The 22017-nt window shown below is 45.8% G+C and overlaps 1 protein-coding gene and 1 long non-coding RNA gene across 2 annotated transcripts in view; one reads left to right on the top strand and one right to left on the bottom strand.

Moving 5' to 3' along the window:
- NRG1 (neuregulin 1) overlaps nucleotides 1-22017 on the bottom strand; it is a 461683-nt gene that overhangs the window by 167008 nt on the left and 272658 nt on the right. The window lies entirely within an intron of this gene.
- On the top strand, nucleotides 8404-11707 carry LOC146542291 (uncharacterized). Its single transcript, XR_014880377.1, has 2 exons — nucleotides 8404-8572; nucleotides 9430-11707. It is a non-coding gene; the product is annotated as an uncharacterized LOC146542291 (long non-coding RNA).

The raw sequence follows: 22017 nt of genomic DNA, 5'->3' as shown, positions 1-22017 counted from the left end.
TCACTGCAGCCTTCCAGTACCTAAAGGGAGTCTACAAACAGGAGGGGAATCAACTCTTTGAAAGGATAAATAACTGCAGGACAAAGGGAAATGGTTTTAAGTTGAGGGAGGGAAGATTTAGGTTGGATGTCAGGGGGAAGTTCTTTACAGAGAGAGTGGTGAGGTGCTGGAACAGGCTGCCCAAAAAGGTTGTGGATGCCCCGTCTCTAGAAGTGTTCAAGGCCAGACTGGATGGGGTCCTGGGCAGCCTGGTCTTAACTGGGGAGGTTGGAGACTCATGATCCTTGAGGTCCCTTCCAACCCTGGCCAATCTTTGATTTTGTGATTCTGTGATATATGCAAAGAAGTACTCACGTTATAACTGGCTCTATTCCAATTATAATGCAATAAATCAGAGTAGCTTTCAGTATTGTTTCATATGCAAGTGCAATATATTGTCAGAATAAGTCCTTTTTTTTTTCTCCTTTTGGAGTCCAGTGGATGTCTCCAAAGGGAAACTAAAGACTCTGTCACTGTAGAAGACAAAAATCCTGATAAAATTCACACAAGCCAACACATGCACAAACATGTAATCTCCTAACACTGGATTCAAAATCTAACTCTTCTAGCAGTAGCTGCAGTGGGAACAACCTCTATCAATTACCTGTGCAAGTTGATGTTACCAGGACTCTGTTTAGTCATCTCAAGTATGCATTCATGCTTCTGTAACTGTCTTCAAAGGGATTAACCATTAGCCGTAAAACATGGCATGTGGTTGACTCAGGGGTGAAATGGAAGCTGTTAATGCCGGAGAAAGCCATTGAGCAAGGCTGAGCCTGAGTCCAAGTGCTGAATGCCAAGCCCCAACTGCTTGACCTGGATTCCCCCTGCTTACACAGGTGGAAGGACCATCAGCTCATAAAACCTGAGAAACAGATGCACAGAAAGAACGAGGAAAGATTCCCAAATGAAGTGTCACAATTAGATTAATATCACTCAATCTCAGACCTGTGAAGCTGACAGACACTTTATCAGAACTAGGAGAAGTCAAGCGGTTCACAGTGAACAAACTAGGCCAATTTCTCCCCATTCTCAAAGAAATGACAACGGTAGAAATGCAAATATAGACACAGTGTTCTATGTACAAATAAACTGCCAGCAGTTGCTCCAGTTGTGGTTTGTGTTAAATTGATTAAATCTCTCAGTTTGTTGCTGCCTTAATGTTTCCTTTTATGTTTTTTCTCGGTTAACAGAAGTTGAGCAGACAGGAAGGATGAGAAGAAGGAGGAAGTGTGGAAGGCTAGCTGGAAAGGAGGAAGAGTTGGAAAGAAAAGGAGGCAGAGAGAAAGGGAAAGAAGGAAGCAGGGACAGAGAAAAGAAAGAAGGAAGGAAGAAAACGACATATCAAAGAAAAACTTATAGTCTGGGAGAGGACAGATGGATAGGAGGGAGAAAGAGAGTAAAGAAGAGGAGAAAGAAAAAGAAGAAAAGGAGGAATGAAGGGAAGAAGAAAGGGAGGGACGCAAGCAGACTTGCTCTCCAAGTTGCCATCAAAGGCGCCCACAGCCAGACGACTGCCTCCCCGCACAAGCGCAGCTCCGCACTTTGCAGCCCGGCACCCCCTGCTCCCCGCGCGGAGCAGCGCGCTCCCGCCGCACCCTCTCGCGGCCGCCGCCGGCAGCGGCACCTCGACCCGCGCCCCGCCGCAGCCACCCGTCCTCTGCTCCGGGAAGCAGCGGGCTCCCTTTCCCCCTCTTCGCTATGAGTTTGGACATCGTTATTATTTTTTAAGCGGCTCTGATACAGACGAGCATCGCTCAAAGGCACCCTGAGAAAGCGACAAGGTGCGTTTCCTTTCCTCGCTGCTCCTCTTCTTCCTGCCTGCGGTCCCGACATGGGCACCCTCACTCTTCCAGCACAGGTCTTATAACGTGCGCTTTCTGGGGCTGTAACAAGATCTCCACCACCCGCAGACACCCAGGGTATTTGCGGGAGCAATCGAGGGTTAACTGAAATACTTCAAGCACAGTGAGGCAGTCCTTTGTGCAGCTAGAATGACTCACGCAAAATATTGACACTTGGTTTGTTTTCTTGTATCATAACGGAACATGATAAACTATCAGTACAGTTAAAGGCACATTCACTCTTGTTACTTTTGGAGTGTTAACAAAACACTGATTTGGTAAGAATTTGTAGCATTTCCAGAGCTTCTGACACTCTGCAAGACGATTGTTCTTAGCTGTTTTGCTCTTGGTCGTAAGTACCTGCCTCAAAGGACTATCGGATGCTTGGGGACAGATTACAAAGAGGAGACGGGGGAGGGAGATGGCTGCAAGAAAATTTCCAGTTTGGCACTTCGCTCTCCTTTCTTTCAGAGCCACAAATTGCCACCGAAGGGACTAAAGTTGACATTCCTGTCCAAGGATGCTCAGCTGCTCTGTGATTTTTGTGGCTCCCTCAAACAGTGCTGAAGAAGTCTTCTAAAAAATTAACTATGTTGGCCCTTTATTTTTTTCCCATGAGAGCTGCCTCAACCTGTTTTGTTATTATTTTCAAATACAGTTAGTGCATTTCCAGAAATCCAAGAAGAGAAGCCCACAACTGCATAAAGTCTCAGCTTTGCCAGAGATTAATGTTTTAAAATTCCTACATAGCTTAGCAGATCTTGGCATTTCTATACCAAAGATAATTTTTTTTTTTTTTTTTAGCCTTACCCAGCCACCAATATTTGCACGAAGTTCAGAATGGTTTCTGCATGTATTTGACACAGCGAATGTCCTTCTATACACAGGCAGTATTTACTGGACAATGGTACTGGTATGTCCTCACAATTTTATTTGCATTCCCATGGCTACGGTCAAGTAGTACTTGTAGTCTTAAATCAAAAAAGATTGAATGATGACTAATCTCATTTATTCACAAAACATGAACATACTCGCATGCTTTTTAAAGGATTCATTCTCAAAATTGCTCTGAAGATTGCATGGAATGTTTGGAGCATTCAGGCACTGCATACAGGTGGAGAGGCTTTCCTCTCAGAAAAATCTACAGGCATACCAGCAGAGCATAAATACTTTGGCTTCAAAACACCAGGAGAAGTTGTCACACCTTCCAAACAATGGTTTTCATCTAGAATTGGACAGCTTTTACCAGAAACCACCGCTCTCATGCCATCTCCAAAGCTCTCGTCTTTGGTTTCTGCTAAAACCTTGACCTGCTTCCTGACCTTTCTTTATGAATGCTGAGTATCAATTTAAATATAGTAACTCTCAGATTAAGCTGTGAGCCCTCCCAGCCAAGCCCTGAACTGCACCCCAGTCCTCAGTCTGACCAATGCCACTTGTTCCTCCACCAACTAAGCCTGCAAACAGGATGAAGTCAAAGGTGATGCTTACTCATCCCATCCGAACTTGCTGTTTTTTCTCTTGTGCGGTTGCAAAGCTCTAGCATTTTGTCCAACACTACATTAACTTTCTCATCAGGAGGTACTTATTTTCAGTATCGGTGACCCTGATCTCCCTCTGCTGGGCTCTGTAAACGCAGATATGTTCAGAACCATATTTCTGAGGTCACTTCATTGAAATGATGACTGGGACTCATCTTTCCTTCTCATCTTTCTTCTCCACACCAATTTGTCTTTCTGCACCAGCTGCTTACAGACCCCTGCTACTCCTGCCATTGCAGCTGAACAAAAGAGTGGCTGGCACAACCAGAGTCTGCTGCTCAATCTTTACACCCATCACGGTGTCTTCTCTGGAATAGCTCATGGTCTTCATTCTCTATCTACTCAAGCTCTGAAGCCTCTTCAAAGCACTTGACAAGGAGGCTCGGCAGCCGTGTGCTGGTGCAATATCTGGTTTACACAGGTCTTCCACAGAGGATTCTCCCCAGACTGATTCTTTTCTGTCACCTCAATAGCACCACTTTATGGGGACCAAATCTGAGGTCAGTGTGGCAGAACATTCAAGAGCTGACATGGTTGGATATTAGGAAACTTTCTTCTCATAGTGGTGATGCAGTGGCACAGGCTGCACGGGGAGGTGGTGGAGTCACCATCCCTGGAGGTGTTCAAGAGCCGTGTAGATGTGGCACTGAGGGACGTGATTAATGGGCGGGGTGTGGGGTGGGCTGCTGGTTGGACTTGGTGATTCCAGAGGTCTTCTCCAACATTAATGATACTGCGATTCTATGGTGGGCCCAGTCCCAGACTCCTGACAAAGTGCTGTAACAGCACTCTGAGACAGGAGCAGTGCCTAGGTGAGGGCAGGTCTGGAGGCAGCACATCACAATTTCAGTTTCTCTGCATGGGTTTCTCTGCCCTGGCACTTCAACTACGCTGAGAGTGCCCTGTGAAGCCAGGCAGATTTATTGAGCCTGTCTGCACACTCAGTTGGCACAGCACATCAGTGAAATCATTTGGAGAAAAGCTGCAAGCTTCTGTCAATTCTTAATACTCCCTCCTCAGTTTTCCACTCTCTGTACTTACCATGGCCTGGACTGCCCTGCTGAAGGAAGATATGATCACTTTGGACTTCATGCAAGAAATCAATTTGTTCAAGACCATTTGAAGTGAGGGGAAATTGTTCTTTTACATAATTTTTGTGACTAAGAAATCAAGCTGAAGTTTTTGTTACCAAGCCCAGAGCCCAGATTCCACCTGGATAATGAAAAACATGAAGATGATTTTTTTTCTGTGTTACCAATGCGTAGCTGAGCAGTGCAGGCCAAACTTGCTTTTATCTATCTATCTATCTGTCTATCTATCTATCTATCTATCTATTTACTCTAATTAATCATCTTCTCTAACAAGAATTCTGGAGCTCCCTGATTATTAGTGAGAGAATGTAGCAAAGAAACATCTTTCGTATATCCACTTTTTTTAAATAATAAAGATGATTCTTAACCTTGTGTCTATTTTCCAGTATACGAACACTTCTTGACAAGACACTGAAGGGAAACATGAAATAAGCAAATTAAGCCTATTGAAGCTACAATCAGGAAAACAGCCATAAACAAAAAATTAATGACTTTTGTGCTAGTGCACAGATGGTAAAACTTGGTTGTAAGTTGCTGTTTTTTCCACATGGAAGGAAGCCCATGAATGGAGGAGGTAAAGTACTGATGGAGCAGAACACAGCACAGAAAACAGCAATTCTTTATATACTTCCATTTAAGAAAGCAGGACACTAAAAAATAAAAGCGTTCCATTACCTCTTCAACTGCACATCCTAAGCACACTCACTGATCATCAGGTGCCTAATTTCTCACTGCAAAACAGTATTAGTGAAAAGGAGAAACTGCGGTTCTACCAAAGTCGGGAGGTCTTCATATCATTGCCAGAACACAACGTTAGTCAATGTATGTAGCCCAATCATTAATTTGAGCTCTGATGTGCTTGATCAGAGAGAGAAGAAGCCAGATGCTTGAAATGCAGAACTTCTGCCCTACTACACTGTGCATTAACCAATCTAACTGGTCTTTCTCTTCTGAAGAACTAGTTCATTTTCTAAGCTTCCCCAAAACAGAAAATATCCACAAATCAGAAGGTAGATATGATTTATAAATGCAATGTCATCGGCATGACATTATTTCATTGTGAGTCAAATGTACAGAGATGTCTTACACTATATTTCAATCTCCTTACTAGACATTGTACCTGCAATCATTGCACACGGCTCAGCTACGCACGCGAATTACCGCACGCACTCATCTCAAAAGGAGTGGGATTTTAATTACATAAGGTTGAAGAATGCGCAGTTCTTGCCCACACAGGAAACTTTTGACTAGTAGTGTCAGGTATGGATGAAGGCGGTACTCTTTCATACCAGCAAAAACATTCTGCCACTTTGGAAAACTGAGTTAAACACTTGCCAGAAAACTGGACTCTTTCTGCTTAAAACACTGTCATATTTTGGGTTGGCAGTATGCAAGCTCTCAGGACTTTTAGCAAAGCCTGAGAAACCAGGCTTTGCCTAGGTTTAACCCTCTTTTGGTGAACCTCAGACTACACTTGCCACCATCCAGCGTTTCAGACAAAACACTTTCCATGGCAGACATGCTCAGAACACAGCACCAGAGATAGATGCAAATACCCAAATTCCAGATGATAAATGCCAATGCGTCCTCCATACTCTTATTACTCTGATTTCCCCAGGAGGTCCCAAAACCTCTGTCTAGTTCAGACTCAGGCTGGCTGGTTTGCCCAGTAAAAGCCCCTCTGGTTTGGCAGTACTTTCTCATGCTCCCCACCGGCTGGCACAACTGCCCAACCTAAGGAAGCTGCACCTCCTGCCCCAGCATCCAGAGATTGCCCATGCCTCTCATGCATACAGCAGCCCTGCTCTGCTAGAGGCAGCAAGCTGCCCACAGAGCAGAGAGCTCTCCTACAAGAATGAGATGGGACATGGCAGGACCCTGAGGTGCGCACAGTCAGAAGTTTACCTCTCTTACATTCCCTTTACAGTGATTTCCTGTCATAAATCCTCCAGCATGTCACTGTCTTCATGTTTTCTATGTCAACCACTAAAACAAACTGAAAATCCCAAACACCCCAGCTGTGACTGATAACTTTGCCAGAGCTTTTAATGCTTCAAGAGACAGACTCCTAATGGATTGAGAGAGAGAGACAGTAAGAAGTCAAATGAAGAGTTTGTCCTCAACTTGGTGTACCAAGGGAAAACTCCCCTGCTCTCCCCCAGTTTTTCATTTATACTCATTGCTGAGCAGAAGCTAGGTGAATGGGGTAGGATATCGGGGGAAGCGGATATCTGTCTCCAAAGAGGTACAGAGAAGAGGATGCCCTGAGCAGAGAAAGTTTTTAAAGATTATTAGCCCACAGGGATACCTGCTGTGTCTGAATCACACACATCCTCCCTGAGGATTGGTGATTAAAGTCTAGAGCTGCATCACGTTGGCCATGATGCACTAAGCAGAATTAACTCAGGTATATTTAAAGAAATTGGCCCCTTGGGACTTTCTGTTTCTCCATTTAGTGGAATAAAAAAGCAAATAAACAGCCAAATCAGGCAACTGACTCTGCTCTTTTAAAATAATTTCCCACTAACAACAAAGAATTCAAATAAACAGTCTGACCAAAAACTTCAGGCTGCAAAAACTCTCTCTATGCATGCACCTCTAAAGCTTTCTGATAACTAGGTGGCATAGCATGAGCACTTTAGGAAAAGCATCATGTACTTGTACAGCACTAAGGAGTCTTCACTGGTTGAGATGTTTGGCTGAGTGAGGCAGCTTGCATGCTGCAACCCTGCCTTTGGGTAGGTCCACAGAGTCCTGAGCCTGTGCACACCTACAATTAGGGTCTTAATGGCACAAACCCTTGCATGTAATACGGAAGAGGCATAAGACAAACAACACGTGCTGCTAAACGAGCAAAAGGTCCTCTCTGATCATCCTTGAGTAAATAGCTGCAAGTTTAAACAAAATACCCGGCACGAAAGTTTGCCATCTGTTCTACTCAGCTAAGTGATTCCTGGAGAAGGAAAGGGGGAGAAAACGCGTTTTGTAATGGGAGATATGCACTACCACCGCCATCACTGGGAAGAAAAAAAAAAAAAAAAAAAAAAAAAGGAAAAAAAGGATAAAGAAAGAAAAGAGAAGAGCAACAGCTGGCCGAGAGCCGCTCAGGGTTCCGGGGTCGGCGGGAGTGAGAGCTGCAGACCGGCTCCGCTCGGGCAGCCGAGCAGCTCCGACCACGCCGCTCCGCGGACAGCCCCCGGCGGGACGGGCCGGGCCGGGAGCCGGGGCAGCAGAGCCCGCTGCGAACGGCGCCGCGTCTGCCGGGAAGAGAGCGGTGGATCCGCGCAGGCGGCTCCCGCACCTGCCGAGAGCTTACCTGTGGAGGAGCCGGGCGCCTGGCCCTCCTCCGTGGGAGCGGGCTTCTTGCCGGACCCTTTGCCTTTCTTCCCCTTCCTGCCTTTGCCGTCTTTCTTCTTCTCGACCATCCCGGCTCCGGGCGGCCCCGCGCTCTCCGCGGTCGCCGCCGCCGTCCCCGCGGCCGCCCCCTCCGCCGCCGCCGCCGTCGACTCTCGGAGCGCCCGCGGCTCCAGCATCGCTCTCGCCCGCTGCCGCCGCCTGGGACTTGGAGCAACGAGTTCCTTGGAAGTTTTTGGAAACTCCTCTCCGGGCCTTTTTTTTTTTCTTTCACACCCCTCCACCCCCCCGCTCCTCCTCCACCCCTTTCCCCCCTCTCCCTCCTTTTCTTTCTTTCCTAATGACAATAATAATAATAATAAACTCCAGCCCACATACACACCCCCTCGGCACACGCCGCTCCAATGCCCGGGGCGGGCACCACACGCTTGCTCTCGGGAGGAGCCTGCACGGCCCAGGCCCCGGGGAGGGCGCGGGGAGGGCGCAGGCACGGCGGTCCCGGCGGGGCAGGGCAGGACAGGACGGGGCGGGGGTCGGGGGCGGGTGCTGCAGCCCGGGGCCGCCCCGCCGGCCGGCAGAGCACCGCGCTCACCGCGAAGGCGGGCGGCTTTGCCGGCAGGCGACCTGCGGCAGGTCCAGAGGAGAGGCGGGGGCCTCGCTGGGAGGCGCGGGGCGGGGGGAGCGAAAGGCGGGTGCAGCTGCGGTAAGTCCTCAGGGTGCTTGCGTGCTCCCATTACGCACCTGCTTAAGCTGTAGCTTCCTGCGGGGTTTAGCGGAGGTGCCACCCCCCGGCTGCGGCGGATGCTCGGGGAAAAGGGGATTTGCAAGGCTGGAGTGCAGTGCTGCACCTGGTGCCGAGCGCGGGGATCCTGCCACGGGAAGGTCCCACAGCGGCGGGCGCTGGCAGTGCGGATCCGTTCCCACCCGTGCGCTGTGGCACCGTGCTAAGCCCCGCAGAGCAGGGAGGTGAGCGAGAGTGGGTCAGGTGAAGCCGCTCCTACATGACAGCGCACCCGGCGCAGCCATCCCTGAGAGAGCTCTGAAGTACGGGCGGCAGCGGAAATACACCGATCTGAACTTCGCTGTCATCTCCTAAAACTTGTCCAAGAATCTTAGCGTAGTTACTTGGCTAATGTGAGCCACGTTCCCTGCTGGTGCAGGTAATTGCACCATTAGGCAGGAAACATGATACTCGGAGAAGTTATAGAAGGGATCCGCACAAACTGCTTTAACGGCTCAAAAGAAGGTTTTCCCCGTAGGCTTGGAAAGGTCATGCAGTGTAGAAAAACAGATAGGATGAGAGCCTAAATCGAGGATTGCAATTTAGCAGTTCTTAGCGACTGATTCTTGAGGAGACTGTTCTACACGTCCCTCACTCTGCAGAAAGATTTGGAACATACACCATGTACAAAAGATGCTATAGAGCCGTTTTTCAGTGGTAGTTGATCAAAAACTTTGAAAAAAAATCTTGCCGACCTAGACCCCAACAATACTCCAAAACCAGTGCATGCTAAATTCTTATCTGCTCTGACTGAAAGTTTTAGGGTTTGGTTTTTCCAGATATTGCCCTGGAGCAAGAAGCTTTGGAAGGAAGCTGTGGTTTACCACTGATACTGGGATTTCAGCATTTGGACTTTGGTACCAATAACAACAACAATAAGGAAAAGAAAAGAAAAGAAAAGAAAAGAAAAGAAAAGAAAAGAAAAGAAAAGAAAAGAAAAGAAAAGAAAAGAAAAGAAAAGAAAAGAAAAGAAAAGAAAAAGAAAAAGAAAAAGAAAAAGAAAAAGAAAAGAAAAGAAAAGAAAACCAACCCCATATCTGTTCCATGTGGTAAAGTAAGAGAGGTGGACAACATTGACTGCAAAGAAATAGACACCCAAAATGTCCTGGTGGTGCAGCATCAGTGAACAAATCAGAACACACACACACACACACACGCAGAGGAGACGTGGGGACAATTCTTGACCCCAAAAGTTCTAGAAGATACCTGCTGCTGAGCACAGTTTAGCCACAATTATTGTTATTATTTTTTTATTTCTTAATACGCGGTGTTATAACATCCTTTCGTCAATGTGCTGAACTGAGAATGAAGAAATAAACCACAGGCGGGGAGGGGACAGAATGAGAATCTCACAGCACAGAGCAGCTCGGCGCAGCCGGCGGCCGTACTACCTGCGGCAGTGGCTCGATTTCTCCTTAAGGGGTCACTACTCAGCAAGGAGGGAGCCCTCCACGGCTGAACGTGAGGCGCTGCTCGGTGGCAGTGTGTGCTGTTAAATAATCTCGCTATGACCTGGCTTTCTGTGCTCCGCAGAGCTTGTGTGCTCAAGGTAAACATTACCTTCGCGATACGCTCACCACTATTAGATTATCAACCCGGATAATTATCAGCAGAGCCCTGAGCAGAACATGGGTTGGGCTGCTATCACTGGCCTTTTTGTAGTGTCTACTACAGTGAAAAGACCCCAGGAGTCTGGAGATTGACCAAAAATTAAAGAAATGCCAAATTCCTGACTACCTGGCACTGTCTCTGCCAGAAACTGGAATCGTTTATTGGGAAAACATACCAAGAATCTGTCCCTAAAGTAAGACTATTATTTCCAGAAGGAAGAACATGATTAATTTTAGGCAATACATCACAGATCTGCAGCAAAAAGGTGAGATTTACTTCTGCACACACCACTGCAAGAGAGACAGACTTCTAACACCAAAGTCTGTCTCTTCTCCTTTTGTGCTGCCAGCTGTGATGTGTTTTATCGAAATTGGTAACTTAACAATGTGATTTAAAAAAAAAAAAAAAGTCTTTTTCCCCCTCCACTGTGGGCTTGATAGAAGGTGGGCTTGACAGAAGCTGATCAGAAAACATGCAGCATAGCACAATATTTTCAGCTGCTATAGCACAGTTCAGTCTAGAGACCCTAGAGCACTTGATCAGTTCCCACATTCAAAGGCCATTTTGGACTTCCTGAAATAGAGGGATGTGATCCTTTATGACTTTTCCTTGAAGTAAGAACCATATCTCAGATGTGTTGCATGACCTGCTAAAGATTACAGAGATATCTGTGGATCAGAAGTCAAATTAGCACACACATCACTTCATTATAGGACAGGTAGAAGAGAGCTGTCCACTTCTCACCAACATGTAGCAGATAGAGACCACATTTGGAGCTTTTTATTTCTTTGCTCTCTTCATCCAAACTTTTTCTGTGTAGAAACAAAGCTCTGTATGCCCCAGCTCACCCACCTATTAGCAGTTGGGCTACTTTAGGCTTTGTGCAGTTGTTCACATCATGCATAGTGAACACAGAATGCTGCTAAGTCTGATTTTTTACTTACATAAGTATCTTAACAAAATGCAATGCAGGGCAAACGAGACTGACTAGTAAACAAAAATAAATAAATACTTCACCAGAGTAACAAACAGTCAACTAAAATGTCAACAATCTGATTTTCTTTTGGTTCTTTACGAATATTGTGCTCATCCAGAGTGTACTAAGCTACAGCCACTCTGAGAGTAAAAAGAGTAAAAAGTGTTTTAGAGACTGTTCTTTTTTTATTGAAAATGCACAAACTGGTTCCTGAGTCAGTAAGGTTAGCACCAGTCTCAGGCTGTTTTTCATGCCATTGAAGGACTGCTGATTTCTTTTTCTAAATTTGATTTTCCCTTAAAACACATGAAGGTAAGTCATATTTTGGACTTAAATCTGCATAAAAATAAAACCACTTTTTGCCGCTCAACTTACAGCAAGAAAATGGTATGCAACATCAGCATAAATACAAATAAATGCTAAAGATGTATCCTAATTGTAACTGTGAATAAAGTATATTCTCATTTTCAGTTGGACTTGAAAGTATGTTAGCAGCTATGTACCAAATCTTTGACATCTGCTCAGCTGAGTCAGGACAACAGTAGTAGCTTTTGTTCTACTGACATTTTTGAAGATGCAAATCTTGATTACACAAAAGTATCCTAAGAACAGTTTAAAGGTCAGGCTGACAAACCAACATCTTTGGCAACATCAGCGATCGTGACAGGTGATGACGTCCCATTAACGTCTCTGTTCAGGAAATGGCACACTTTGGAGTTGTTTGTACATGTGTCTGTATATATGTTGCTACAAACAAGAACTGATAGTCTCCAATTTACCAACAATTTTTATGAACTCAGTTTGTGAAAGTTCAGGAAACTGTCACAACAAGAGATATGGATACTTTAAAATTTACAGTTTTTAGATCTTCTAATCACAGTTGCTCATGATATTAACATGTGATGTGTAATGAATGAAAGAAAAAAGCATAGTGGACATAGGCTTTATCTTCTTTAAAGATGTATCAGTGCAAAATTTCTACGGGCTATGCACTACTGAAAAATATAGAACCATCCAGACATTTAGGTTGGAAAAGACTCTAATGCTCATTGAGTCAGACCACCACCTAACACTACTAACTCCATCACAAAACCACATCCCTAAATGCTGTATCCATATCTCTCTTAGATACCCGCAGGGATGGTGACTCCACCATTTCCCTGGGCATCCCACTCCATTGTCCAACTACACACTCCATGAAGAACTTATTCCTAATCCCCAGTCCTCCCCGGCACAATTTGAGGATGTTTCTTCCTGTACTAAATATTATCATATTATAACCACAAATGTGGCTCCTGACAATCTACTAAATTAAAAGATGTAGGAAGTGAAAATCTGTTCAGAGAGGTAATTTTAGCAGGCCTGTTTACAAGGCAGTAAACTCCTCCAGCACTGAGAGACTGAGAGATCTCTCATATAGTGATGTGATCCCACTGATGGGTGTTTCATCCTCACATTGTGATTTCCTCACAGTGTACTAAAATTTATTTTATGTTTATTGAGAATTCATTTAATTTTTGTGCAGATACTCTCACTCAAGGCAAAATAAAAATCTTTAAGTACAGACCAATTCACTTGGGAAGCTAATTAAGTCTAATCACATTAAACTCACTTCTGATTAAAATTCCAAAACAAAGCTTTAAGGTGGTTTGACAAATTCCCTTTAAGTGCACATCTGTGCACCCAGATTGATGATAAACCCTGTTATCCCGATGCACCCACAAGGGACATGTAGGCCTTCCAAATTAGACCAGTGCTCTGTGGGCATGAATCCATGGTGGTCTGTGCCTCATAACAGCCAGCATTTATCCCTCACCTCTGTGGCAGTGTGCCAGAAGGGGCATCAGTCCCAGCACCTTTGAAGGTTGCACCCATGTGTTCAAAAGCTGTGTTTTGCCCAGAGGCCGTGGTCAAGCTGCCTCTGCCTCTGAGCTGACAAGATCTGCAGGTGTTACTGTGTGTCAACGGTTTACGGGCTGGTTCGGCCCGGTTCCGTGACTAGAAGGGCGGAGGGATCCGCGGATCCGCGCCCCCGGAAAAAAAAAGAAAATAAGGGACCCCGAAATAATTGAAAACAGTGGCAACAATCTGAGGTAAAACAAAGTAATTTACTAAATATGGTATCAACAGAATTTTATAAGGAGAGAGAATGTGAAATTGATAGTGGATCGGCCTTACCACAACGCTGAGATGAGAAGCGCAGGCAGAGAAGCGCAGGCGAGAAGCGCAGGCAGAGAAGCGCAGGCGAGAAGCGCAGGCAGAGAAGCGCAAGCGAAGCAGCGCAGGCAGAGAAGCGCAAGCGAAGCAGCGCAGGCAAAGAAGAGAGCATCAGGTGACCTTGCCGGGAGTTATATCTCCTCGTTGACCGCAAAGCCCCCTGGGGAAACGTAGCTGCTCTTCTCCTCTGGACAGGCACCCGGAACTTGAGCATCAGCAGTCAAACCCCCAGTGCATTGCATGATGTTATGATGTGGAATACCGATAATGAAAAATCATGAAACCATGACATTCCACCCCTTATTCCACATCACTACATCATGCTTAATATATACAAACAAAATATAAACACACGCACTAGGAATTACTGACTGCACTCCCTCAACATCAAGTTCCCTTGCGGTACACATTGAACATCCCCGTTTTCCTGCATCACCCACCAAGTGGACCCAGGTCCCTGGGCAAAAACAGTTCCACGAAGAGGTTTGTCCTTCTCAGAGGCTGGAATAACCCAAACTGCCTTTCCCAACATATTCTTTACATGTACAACAGGGACTTTATCTCCCTCTACGGTATGTAGGGAGCTGGACTGGGTTGGACCACCACGATTGATAGATCCTCTGGTATTGACTAACCAGGTGGCTTCTGCCAAATGCTTCTCCCAGTGCTTAAATGTACCGCCTCCCATTGCTTTCAGCATAGTTTTTAACAACCCATTGTATCGTTCAATCTTACCTGAGGCCGGTGCATGGTAGGGAATATGGTAAATCCACTCAATACCATGACCTTTAGCCCAGGTACCTACAAGAGAATTTTTAAAATGAGTCCCATTATCTGACTCAATTCTTTCTGGGGTACCATGTCGCCACAGGACTTGTGTCTCAAGACCTAGTATGGTATTTCGGGCGGTAGCGTGGGGTACTGCATAGGTTTCAAGCCACCCAGTTGTTGCCTCCACCATGGTGAGCACATAACGCTTACCATTACGAGATCGTGGCAAGGTGATATAATCAACCTGCCATGCCTCCCCATATTTGTACTTTTGCCATCGCCCTTCCTCCCAGAGAGGTTTCATTCTCTTGGCTTGTTTAATTGTGGCACACGTGTCACAGTCGTGAATGATTTGCGCAATAGCATCCATAGTTAAATCCACCCCTCGGTCTCTAGCCCACTTATATGTCGCATCTCTCCCTTGATGGCCTGAGGTCTCATGGGCCCATCGGGCTAGAAATAATTCACCCTTGTTCTGCCAGTCCAGATCTGTTTGGGCCACCTCAATTCTGGCAGCTCTGTCTACCTGATGGTTATTTTGCTGCTCTTCAGTAGCCCTATTCTTGGGCACATGGGCATCTACGTGACGCACCTTTATAACCATATTCTTTATTCGGGCAGCAATATCTTTCCACAGGTCAGCAGCCCAAATAGGTTTACCCTTTCTTTGCCAGTTGTTTTGCTCCCACTGCTGTAACCACCCCCATAGAGCATTTGCCACCATCCACGAGTCAGTGTAAACATAAAGCATTGGCCACCTCTCCCGTTCAGCAACATCCAAGGCCAGTTGGACAGCCTTTACCTCTGCAAATTGGCTCGATTCTCCTTTTCCTTCAGTGGCCTCTGCAACTTGTCGTGTGGGGCTCCACACAGCGGCTTTCCATCTGCGGTGTTTCCCCACAATACAACACGATCCATCTGTGAATAGGGCATATGTCTTCTCATTTTCGGGTAGTTCATTATATGGTGGGGCCTCTTTAGCACGTGATATCTCTTCTGCTGGCGGTGTTCCAAACTTTTTGCCTTCAGGCCAGTCCATGATCACCTCTAGGATTCCTGGACGGTTGAGATTCCCCATCCGCGCTCGCTGCGTAATCAGCGCAATCCACTTACTCCAAGTGGCATCAGTAGCATGATGGGTGGAGGGACCCTTTCCCTTGAACATCCAGTTCAGCACTGGCAGTCGAGGTGCCAGAAGGAGCTGTGTTTCTGTACCGATTACTTCGGAAGCAGCCCGAACCCCCTCATACGCGGCTAAGATCTCCTTCTCAGTTGGAGTGTAGCACTCTTCAGACCCTCTGTACGCCCGACTCCAGAATCCCAGGGGTCGGCCTCGGGTCTCTCCTGAGGCTCTTTGCCACAAACTCCAAGTGGGACCTTTCTCTCCAGCAGCAGTGTAGAGGATGTTCTTCGCATCCTGTTCCATCCGTACTGGCCCCAGGGCCACGGCACGGGCTATCTCTTGTTTAATCTGCTCAAAAGCCTGCTGCTGCTCAGGACCCCACATAAAATCATTCTTCTTCCGTGTCACCTGATAAAGGGGGCTTACAATGAGGCTGTAGTTTGGAACATGCATTCTCCAAAAACCCACTACACCCAGGAACGATTGTGTCTCTTTCTTATTAGTGGGTGGAGACATGGCACTGATTTTGTTGATCACATCTGTTGGGATGTGACGACGGCCATCTTGCCACTTTATACCTAGGAACTGAATTTCCTGGGCAGGCCCTTTCACTTTGCTTCGCTTAATAGCGAAACCAGCACGCAGAAGGATCTGGATTATTTGCTCTCCTTTCTCAAAAACTTCCTTTGCTGTGTTGCCCCACACGATGATGTCATCAATATACTGTAAGTGCTCAGGAGCACCTCCCTGTTCCAGTGCAGCTTGGATCAACCCATGGCAAATGGTTGGGCTATGTTTCCACCCCTGGGGCAAACGATTCCAGGTATACTGAATGCCCCTCCAGGTGAAAGCAAACTGTGGCCTAGATTCTTTGGTCAAAGGAATGGAGAAAAAGGCGTTAGCAATATCAATGGTGGCGTACCATTTGGCTGCCTTTGACTCCAATTCATATTGGAGTTCTAACATATCTGGCACAGCAGCACTCAATGGGGGTGTGACTTCATTCAGGCCACGGTAGTCCACCGTCAGCCTCCATTCTCCACTGGCTTTACGCACTGGCCATATGGGGCTGTTAAAAGGTGAGTGAGTCTTGCTAATCACTCCCTGATTCTCTAGTTGGTGAATCAGCTTCTGAATGGGGAGCAAGGAATCCCTGTTGGTGCGGTACTGCCGTCTGTGCACCGTTTTTGTAGCAATCGGTACTTGTTGCTCTTTCACTCGTAGCAACCCCACGGCAGATGGATCTTCTGACAGGCCAGGCAAAATAGACAACTGCTTAACACCTTCTGTGTCTACAGCAGCTATTCCAAAGGCCCATCGATACCCTTTGGGATCCTTAAAATATCCCCTTCTGAGGTAATCAATACCAAGTATGCATGGAGCCCCTGGGCCAGTCACAATAGGGTGTTTTTGCCAGTCTTTACCAGTGAGGCTGATTTCGGCCTCCAACATAGTCAGCTCTTGGGAACCTCCAGTCACCCCATGAATATAAACTGATTTTGTCCCTTGGTGACTCGAGGGCATTAGAGTGCACTGTGCACCAGTATCCACCAGGGCCTTATATTTTCGTGATTCTGATGTGCCAGGCCATCTAATCCACACAGTCCAATAAACTCTATTATCCCTTTCCCCCCCTGGCTGGGGGCAGGGCCCCTCTATTTGTTACCTTCATTGTCTGCAGCAACTGGAGCAATCACCTTTTTAGAGAAGTTCACCTTGGTGGTTGATTTGTCTTGTAACTCTCTTACCCGTGCTTGAAGTACAGGAGTAGGTTGTTTATGCCACTCCTTCATATCTTCTCCATGGTCACGTAGGTAATGCCACAAGGCAAAACGTGATGTGGTCTTACTGTTGTCACTTGCTCGAGCAGGAGAACGTCTTCTTTTGATAGCTGAGACATTAGATGCCACCGGCTGGGAGGAAATCAAGTTGATCAGCCCCTCCAATAGGCTGTTTTGGGGATTCTGGTCCCCATTTGATGTATCCGTTACCTCCATGGATTTATCAGCTTCAGGCACGGTTGATAGTTTGTCTATTATATCTTCTTGTTTGTTTTCCATTCTGTCCAGCTTTTCAGCTACCTTTGTAATGGCTGAAACACAAGCTCGCAGAGGGCTTAAATGTAACTCAAAGTCTTGAAGTTTATTAACCAATTCACTTATAAGGGGTCTTCTTTCCCCTCTGCCATACATTGCTGCAAATGTGCTGGCGTACCTTTCTGGTGCGGTCTTTGTGAATGTACGCCACATGTTTGGTGTACACCTGACTCTCTCGGGATCATGCTCTTGGTCTGGCTCGTCAGGAATGAAATCGGGGCTATGTAGCATTTCCACCACAGCATATTCTCTTAAATAACAGATGCCTTCTTCCATATCAGCCCATTTCTTTTTCTCAGGCATCAGATCATCTTTGAAGGGGTATCTTTCTTTTACAGCTAACAACATCCGCTTCCAGAGGGTAAAGGCCTGGTTCTGGCATGTACTAATACCTCTGTCAATGGCTGAGTCCCTAGCAACGCCACCCAGTTGGCGAGCTTCTCTACTATCCAGCCACACACTGTTGGCCCCATTGTCCCAACATCGAAGTAACCAAGTGGCAATAGGCTCATTTGGGTGACGTGAAAAGTCTTTTCTCAGACTTCGAATTTCATTCATTTTCAGAGATCGATCAACAATGGTAACAATATCTTGCTCACCTCTTACTCTTTCGGGACTTCTTGTTGCCCTCATTGGCGCCGGTGACCGTGGTCTTACTGAGGGCCCCTCCCCTGGACTTAGGGGTGCTTCTTGTGGATCTTGGAGCCACTCCTCTGGACCTCTCTCCTCTTCTTTCTTCTCTTCTAACTGAGTCGAGATTCGTTTCATTTTCCGTCCTCTTACAGGGGCAAGTGACATCAATTGTGGTGCTTCCTGTAGTTGATCAGGTTGGTCAGTTCCAATGCTCTCATCCTCCAGTTCAGCTCGGAGCCTGTCTCGTTCGATTATGAGAGTATCTAGCTCAGATTGGAGGGTGTCTTGTTGAGATTGAAGACTGTTGAGTTTGGATTGCAGGGAGTCTCTCTCAATTCGGAGGGCATCTCTCTCAGATTGGAGGCTGTTTCTCTCGACCAGGAGACTCTCTCGCTCATTTTGCACTGTTTCCCTGAGACTCTCCTTTTCAATTTCACAAACTCTCTCCCTCTCCAGGATAGTATTGAATAAGGCCCGGTAAGCATTAGCCAGGCCCCAAACAATTTGGGCCTCCTCAGATCTTCCTGAGCCACGACATTCCTGTCTCAAATATCTGTTTAAATTTTCAGGGTCTTTCAGGTGTTCTGGAGTAAAGTTCCATGACACCGAAGATTTCCATCTCTCTAAAGTCTCACCCAGGCCTCTCCACATTCCCTGCCACTCAGTATTTACTGGTTTTGGGGCAGACTTCCTCAAAATATAATAAATACTAATAATAAGTGAAATGGTGAGCAGTACATTCACGGAGATTAATAACGTGATCAGGTGAGCATTGAAAATCCGCATAAAGAATTCAAAGGAGAGGCTGGAAACCTGCTTAAGAATCCCCAACCCTGTAAAATTAGCAGCTCCCTCTGGAATGGTATGCCACATAATATGCAGATGCCACATAGTTATTTCCATCCATGTTTTCAATTGGCTATATATACCTATTGCTCCATAGAGCAAAGTGGTGAACTTAATTAAGGCCCAGTATGTTTTTAGCATTAAGAAAGAAGAGACAGTGGCATGCAGCCCCTTAAAAGGCAGTTTCAGTAGAGAAAGCATTTTTTCTCTTTTTTTTTCTTTTACAGAAACAAGATAGCAAGGCTCAAAGTTTACAAATATCCTAGAGTATTGGCCGTCCGCCTGGACTTTTCAAGGTCACGCTTTCAGACAGTACTGGTGAAACAGATAAACTTTCCCAATGAAGCTGTCTGAGAGCGGAGAGAGAGATTTGTTCAAAAAGCTAAAAAGCAACTGTTGCCCGCATTCTCCACCAAGAATGTCAACGGTTTACGGGCTGGTTCGGCCCGGTTCCGTGACTAGAAGGGCGGAGGGATCCGCGGATCCGCGCCCCCGGAAAAAAAAAGAAAATAAGGGACCCCGAAATAATTGAAAACAGTGGCAACAATCTGAGGTAAAACAAAGTAATTTACTAAATATGGTATCAACAGAATTTTATAAGGAGAGAGAATGTGAAATTGATAGTGGATCGGCCTTACCACAACGCTGAGATGAGAAGCGCAGGCAGAGAAGCGCAGGCGAGAAGCGCAGGCAGAGAAGCGCAGGCGAGAAGCGCAGGCAGAGAAGCGCAAGCGAAGCAGCGCAGGCAGAGAAGCGCAAGCGAAGCAGCGCAGGCAAAGAAGAGAGCATCAGGTGACCTTGCCGGGAGTTATATCTCCTCGTTGACCGCAAAGCCCCCTGGGGAAACGTAGCTGCTCTTCTCCTCTGGACAGGCACCCGGAACTTGAGCATCAGCAGTCAAACCCCCAGTGCATTGCATGATGTTATGATGTGGAATACCGATAATGAAAAATCATGAAACCATGACACTGTGTCTTATCTAGTTCACTCTTCTGCAAGGTGGATGGTGCTGTGGCCCTCCCCACCCTCCCTGTGACCCCCTCTGAGTTCTGTAGGGGCAATCACCCCTACAAAACTCCACCCTACTGCAAGAGCAAAAGGATGCTCCTGATGGGAGGCAGTTAACCATAGTACATTATTATTCCAGTGTCATGGACCAAATGACTGGCTGAACCTAGAAGGTTTCCAAGGGCTCAGCTTCAGGTTACCTTTACCCACAGAGCCTGTGGATCAATCAGCTTCCTTCTGGAGTCAATCAGTCCAGCCCAAGTACACTTAAGTGTGTTTTGCCTGTGCTTCTAACCAAGGCTGCAACAGCCTTATTCATGAGATTATCTCAGTGGAATGCAATTTGCATGGTATCTTGTCTCCAAAACACCTCTTGTGGCCATGTGGGGAATCTAGAAGTCTCTTTCTTTATCAAAGAGGGAAAGGAGTTAGAAAGGAGAAAACATTTAGACGTAACAGCTCTCCCCTTTGTGGCTCCAAACTCTAAATGATCTGGTGACCAACACAGTATGCTGAAGCAGGCACACAGGTCCTCCATTTACACAGTACTGTGACTGCTCAGTGCCTGGCAGTGGGATTCACGCAGCAACATCTGCTAAGCAGACACCTACCCAAGCTATGTGTTAGAAAGATTAACAATACAACGAGATGTCTGGGTGAAGCTTAGGACTTTTCAATGCTTTCTCAGACCAAAATTGAAACAAAAATATTAGGGGAAAAAAAAAATAAAGTGCTGCAGGAAGAGAATGGCAACAGGGTACACTTCTTCCCTTCTGTCTATAGTAACAGTCTGTTGTAAAAATGCCTTCTCCATGGGTGGGACAAGTCTGAGATCAGGTTCCTTCATCTGTCTGGAGGGATATAAATGTGTAAATGCACATCTCCCTTCCCTCTGAAGTTACCCAGGCACTTAGGTACTCAGGCCACAGATTTTGCACCAGTGGAATACATAAGAGAGCAGAAAACAGAATTCAGGCCACACTTTCCTTTATGTGAGCATCTAGGTACTGCCATGCTTTCTCTGCCTCTGGGCCAGCGAGTGGGTATACCAAGGATACTCTTTCATTCCTAAGCATACCATAAGGCAGGCACACAGATGTACAGTTTTTTTTCAATGCATTCCATGGAGATATCAGCTAAATATTCTGCTTTTAAATGCAGTAATAGTTGTTGTTTTTTTTCCTCATTAATACACAATACAAAGGATGAGACTTCTCCCATCCACATACCTCACCACGTACATTCAGAATTCAGCAAATTCAGAAATGTTGTGATTCAACTGCAGCTCTTGCAGCCCATGATGCTAGATGCACAGCAGTAAGCAAAAATACACTGCACATGGGGAGGGGAGTCTCTGTGTGGACTTTGTATTCTCCATAACTCTTCTTACTGAAATCCTAAGCAGAAGTGAATATTCTGTTAGAAAGGAAGTACAGTCACTCCACGTTACTCTTAAGATCTTTCAACCAACAAAATAATTAAGATGTACTTAATTAAATTCTGAACCATTAGTAAACTTCCCTACTGTGCATTGTGTGTATAAGAAATATATAGCAAATCCCGATAGTTTTGCTCAAGCTATAAAAATTTGTGTGATTAATTATTGTGTATTTAAATCCCTGATTTAGCAGTCATCTTACTGAGCATACAAGCATTTCTATGGCAACTCCTTTGCTTAAGGCACAGGCTTATGTACCTTTGAGAAATAGGGTTTGGGAAAGGCTCTTTCAGAAAGTTTTCATGGCCTTACCTTTCTAAGTAAGCACAATTTTGGTTAAAATCTCTCTGATAAAACTCTACTTCAGTCAAAGTTTCTCAACTGAAACTTTCACTGAAACTTTTTTTTTTTTTTTTTTTTTTTGAGTAATACCTTGTTTTCACCAAGTTGTTTCAGAAGGTGGATGCACTTCCCATCACAGCCAAGCAGAAGATAATTTTGGTAGGCTTGCTTCAAAAAGAGAAATATGGTGTGCAGGGGTATCATTTCACACTGTGAAATAAGGATTGAAGTGAAAGGTTAAATGAGAAACTAGTCAAGTGATAAATTAAAGCCCAGGGAAATTCGGTTATTTCAAGCCTTCAAAAA

Source organism: Meleagris gallopavo, chromosome Z (genome assembly GCF_905368555.1).
Source record: "Meleagris gallopavo chromosome Z, MGAL_WU_HG_1.1, whole genome shotgun sequence".
Taxonomy (NCBI): Eukaryota; Metazoa; Chordata; class Aves; order Galliformes; family Phasianidae; genus Meleagris; species Meleagris gallopavo.
This window is presented reverse-complemented; position numbering and strand designations above follow the sequence as displayed.